Source organism: Filicampus tigris, chromosome 6 (assembly GCF_054856515.1).
Source record: "Filicampus tigris isolate MCC_2025a chromosome 6, RoL_Ftig_1.0, whole genome shotgun sequence".
In the NCBI taxonomy this organism is placed as follows: domain Eukaryota; kingdom Metazoa; phylum Chordata; class Actinopteri; order Syngnathiformes; family Syngnathidae; genus Filicampus; species Filicampus tigris.
Window position 1 is genome coordinate 7,676,907 of NC_141222.1, and position 5,753 is coordinate 7,682,659.

Sequence of the window (5,753 nt, forward strand, 5' to 3'; positions counted from 1 at the left end):
TCACTGTGGAATTCTTCACTCTTTTCATTGTTTCTTTTATTTGTTGACGAGATTGTCAATCAATTTTGTTATCGTGATTGTGAAAATGAATGACTTCTACTTTAGTTTTTATTTCATTTTTGTCCCGAAAAAAAATCTTTCAGGTGAAATACATGACCAAAAATGTTGGTCTACGAAATTAACACTGCACTGAGGCGACTCTTCATTTAGTTTAATAAAGTTTAGCCACACTTGCGATTGGCGCAGGTGCACACTCACGACATGCACCTGTGCATGCTTTGTTGGTTGCAGTAATTGCCTCATCCATCACCAGCCAACCTGGCTGATAAATTTTATCAACACCCGCCAAGATTAATTCTAAGCCCACATTTAAGCGGGTTGGCGCGTTTTAATTCAGAATCCCGATTACAGCACTTGCGCCACAACTTAGACCTGCTTTTAGCTGGTCTAAAGATTTGTCTGCTTTCTGCCACCAAATTGTCAGGTGCGCTAAGGGCGTGTAAAAAAGATACCCTCGGTCTACCGGAATGGCCAGCATGGCGCAGCGCCGTCTGCCAAATTTCTAAACACAGCTTGCACCTGTACGAAAATCAAGTTGCATCACTTTTTATGCCGAAGCACACAAGCGCTATCTATGAAAATAGAGCCCTCAGAGTGTAAGAGTCAACTTCAAATAAGCCTGACTGGTGTTTCCAAAAAATGTGTCTTTCTGACTCACTCACTTACTCACTTCTCTCACATCTCAAGCTATCCCATACACACAATAAAGAAGACATGCATTGTTTTTCCCCCCGAAGTTCAAAGGTCACAGTTCCCAGGCTTCTCACTATTAAATTTGATATTTTTCAGTCAAAATACACAAATACACACTTGCCCCCTACTTACCAAGCCAATGAGCTTTCAATACCATGATGACTGGGCGAGGAGCTACGCTGTGGCTGTGCAAGCGGTTCCATTTTCTCAAGCAGACCAAGGTCTGAAGACTAAGACGAGATGAAAAAGACCAGAGAACAACAGTTATGTTCGCGTTTGGAGACATTAAACACAAACAGACCGTTAGTGTCTGATCGTGTCTGATGGTGGCTGATCCTTGCATGACAAATGCAGCGGACACATCGCAAAACACAAAGAGATGCGTAGTGGCTTGTTGGTGGATCTCGTTCTGAATTACAGTGCAATTATTTTGTTTGTTTCCTGATAAGTCCGAAATAAGATTTTTTCCCCCAATAATGTATTTATTTACTTGTTTTTTTTTTTGTAGTTAGTTATCTCTGGACCACAAATAAAACTGAGCATCAGGTCAGCTTATTGTTGCTGCAACCATTTAGTATTGTGTAGCGCAGCAGACTAACTGGTAGTGCTGCAGCAAAGTATGCGTATGGTACAGAAGGGAAGGACATACAATGTAAAATAAGATAATAGCAGAATACCCGGGTAAGAAAGAAAACACTATTGATGGGGCGAAAAGGTGCAGCAACTGCACTGTTATTTCCCAGATGACCCGTCTCCCCCTTGTGTCCCACTTCCACTATGGGTTACGTCAGATTCCATTCACTCCGTAATTCATCCCCCTTTAGAGTATCTGCCTGTGTGCGGAATTGTTTTGGTTTGTGTGTGTGAAAGAAGATAGGAAGGTGCCATATCTGACTATGCTTTGTATTTTAAAATATTATTCAACCCCTGCAACAGTCCACAAACCTATTTTCTGTGTCTCTTGTTGCAATTGTGCACTTGTGTGTACCAGGGACCATTGATCTAGGTATCGTGCATCATTTTTTAATGAAAAATCAATCCATGAAGAATTCAGATTGCCATTAGCACAAACAACCAAGATATACCAGCCAGATACGTAGGCTACTTTACTTGTACAGTACCTCCTGCTTTTTAAAAAGCATTGCGAAACAGCTTTGATAAACTATACCTAGACATATAAAAAAGCTTTACTCAAGTGAAACTGTGACGATCATGTATCACTGAAAACGAAAAGAATGAAAAATCCTTACACTCTTTGTCTTTGTGCTATATCTGTTGAGGTATCATTGATAATGTGCATAACATATGTGCAGTGACCTCTTCAAGTATTAAATTGTTTTGTATTGTTTTTGAATATAAGGAATATAAGGAAACAGGCAAACTGAAGAAGAAAAGAAGAAACATCATGATATGTTCATGGTACATTTTAATAACATTTTGTGTGCACAGAGACTATCCTCTGGGTCTTTTGTGAGCTATTGCTCAAATGAATAGGCAAGTACAAGTGCTCTGTTGATTAGTTTTTTTAGCCAGTTGATGGTAGCAGAAGAGACCGGTATCTCCACATCGTGTCACATCACCCCACAAAAATGTTGTGTAGCGTGTAATCATTAACAATAATTTATTTGCCTGTTTGATATATCTAAGCATTTTGGTTAGCTCCGCCCAACCTCTGAGCAAGAAAGCTTAAATGTTAAGTTAAACACGCCATATCTGAAACGTTCATTTATCAGCCAGCACTGTCATACAGTGCTCTCATATGTGCTATGTAACATGTTCAATTTTTCTTTCCTGTGGATAGTAGATTTGACTCAGTGAAGTTTGTAAAGACCCTGTAAATTCAAATCATGAATTCATGATTGAATATAATTGCTAAAACATGTGCAAAGACTGACAACTATGTACTACTCAGTTGTCGAGATAATGACAATTCCGAACATTCGGGCATTTCTGATATTATCCAAAATGCACGATTCGGAATGGAAGACAAGCAAAAGAACAGTTCTTTGTGAGAACATCTGAAGTGGCAATAAACGTTTTGAGTGTGATAAAATGTATTGTTTTGTTTTCAACATGTTTTAGGCTTTAACCGGCATGCATCATTATCTATATAAGCGCCGTTCTCCTCAGAGTGGCATTTACCTTACCCATTTTTCTTAGCTACAGGAGGGTAAACACAAAGGTATACTGAAGAAAAGTAGGAGAAACATCAGTCTAATTGTCCGAATCTCTGAAATCGGTCATGCTAACTCAACCCAAGACTAAACCACCACAATTCTGCGCTTGGCTAGACTGATTGAATTTACCTGAAAACATGCCATATGCTAGTCTTTTGACATCTTTGACACGTTTTAATTTTCTATGTAACAGACTAGTTATTACATAATTAGCATAATGCGCAATAATTAGATTACGTAACAACTGCAAATTGTATACATACACGTTTTTGATTCTTTCAGTTTTATTTGAAATAGTTTGAAATGGCTCTAGCGATGGATACGACGCAGTTTCACAGTGGGATGCCCTTTTTGTCTTTACTTTTAATAGTTCAGCAGTTTTCATCAAATCCATGAACTGTAAACAATTACATTCCAACACATTTTGCAACATGAGCTGATAAACGGAAACATAAACTTGAACAATGAGCAACAGTGATATTTAGATGGTTCTATAGATAATCAGTTTATATCTTTTCATTTGTCGTTTGTGATCAAGTAAATATGTCTAAGGTGCACGTATATGTTGCGTCTTTAACACCTTAATAATAAGGAGAGTCCGCTGATAGTGTAGTGGTACACACGCCTGAGTTGTGTGCGGGCAGCGTGGGATCGATTCCCGCTCAGTGACAGTGTCTATGTGTGCCCTGCGACTGGCTGGCGACCAGTTCGGGGTGTAGTCTGCCTTCGCCCATTGACGGCTGGGATAGGCTCCAGCAACTCCCCGCGACCCTATATAGGATAAGCGGTTTGGAAGATGACATGACATGACATGACATAATAAGGAGAAAGCCTTGGAGCTCAGCTTCTTTCAACTCTTTTTATTGCGTCAATGGACTTCATTCACAGTGGAGGCAAATCAAATCACTAATAACACGTGAAAACATTTCACTCCGCGCATGTCGTGTTGCGCTGAGGAATCACAGGGGGGAATAACAGCGCTTAGAAAAGTAGGAAAATGCACTTCAGTATAGGCCAGGGGTGGGCAATTCGAGGAATCCCCCGTCCAGGATGCCAAGTGGGCAACAATTTAAGACATAATATGATACTATACAATGTTGGTTAAATTAATGTGAAAGTCAATCAAATGAAGTGCTGCAGGAAGACCACTTCGGTGAAGTGGGTCCTAGCTCAGTTGGTCAATGTAGAAGTCTCCATAGCAACGCCTCAGAGGATGTGGTCAACCTCCGATCGTGTAGTGGTCAGTTGCTGTGGGAGCCAAACAGCAACCTCCAATTCGGTCATCATCACCTAATTCCCAAGCCTGGGAAAAGGGGACGAAACATATGGTATCACTAGGTCGATGAGAGAGAAATGTGCTAAGTCGTGCACTATTTTATAGGCAAGTAGCAAAACCTTGAAATCGCCTCTCAAGTAGACTGGGAGCTAATGCAAATTGGCTAGTATCTAAGTAATATGATCGAATCTCATCTTTGTCAGGAGTCTTGCTACAGCATTTTGGACTAGCTGCAGACTTGTCATACTAGACATGGGCAAGACAAGGCAAGAGAGCAAAACGTTACAACGTTGCACGGATTATAATTTGTGCGTCACTATTTGGTAGAATCGGACGAATTTCAGCAATATTGCTGAGATGGAAAAATGCACTTCTAGTAATATTCTTAATGTGCGTTTGGAAAGACAGGGTTGAGTCAGGGTCTGTCAGTCTGCCGAAATGCCCACCTCTGCGCACAAATATTTCATTGAAAGTTTAGCAGGGTGTTTTCAGCTCATTCGGTGGCTCATAGTTCCACAGTTTATGAGAGCGTGAATGAGAGAGTCTCGATTTTTCATCATTTTGAAGCCTGATTTTATGTATTTGGCTTTTTTAACTTTTAATTCATTCAAATTGGGTAGGCTTGTTAACAACACTCTGCTTTGGTGTTATTTTAACTTGTGAAAACAAATTCCTTTATTATATACAGCACCACATAGGTTAACAGAAATGTTGTACTTCCATTTACTTTGAGTTATTTTGAATGTCGATTTGAGTTAAATATTTTGGCAATAGTTCTTTATTGATTGCTGTATGATGGATATCGACAATTATACTGATGATATAACAGTTGATTTAAACCTAGGAGTTGAGTTCTTTCATATTATCCCGAGGTCACTTTGCATTGTATGTTCGATGTTGCTGATTTATTTTGTTGACTTATTGTCACTTAAATCATGCTGTATTGTACTGAGCAGCCAAGCCAGAGAGGTGCATAGCGCTTTCCTATGTAGCAATAAATTCAGATTCTGGTTTCAGGCACCTTCACTTCTCCTGGCTCCTCTCACCTCTGCTTTTCATGCTCTAGACCGAAGACTGCACTTCTACCCATTCAAACATCCCACCTGTATAAAGTATTGTATGTCGATGACACACTTTTCCTATCCTTTGTCTCAGGCCCAGAGGATAGCATAGACCCACACCGCAGTCCTTACATGAGCTTACTCCTTCACAAAAAGTGTTGTGACAATCGCCGTCAGCCGCTGGTTCTACTCCATTACTACAAAAAATATCTGCAGAGCACAGACAACACCTGCCATAAAATAATCCATCATGTATGAGCCGCACATAGTGAGAACAGTGCTTCTACAGGATTCAGGAGTGGACATCTTCCACTCAGGTGTGTACAACTTTCCTATGGCACGTAGCAAGCTTATATATTTTTTTTCATTAAGTTGATTAAATCTAAATATATATATATATATATATATATATATATATATATATATATATATTTTTTTTTTTTTTTTTTTTTTTTTCTTTTTTTTTTCAAACTTGAGTCTTGAAAA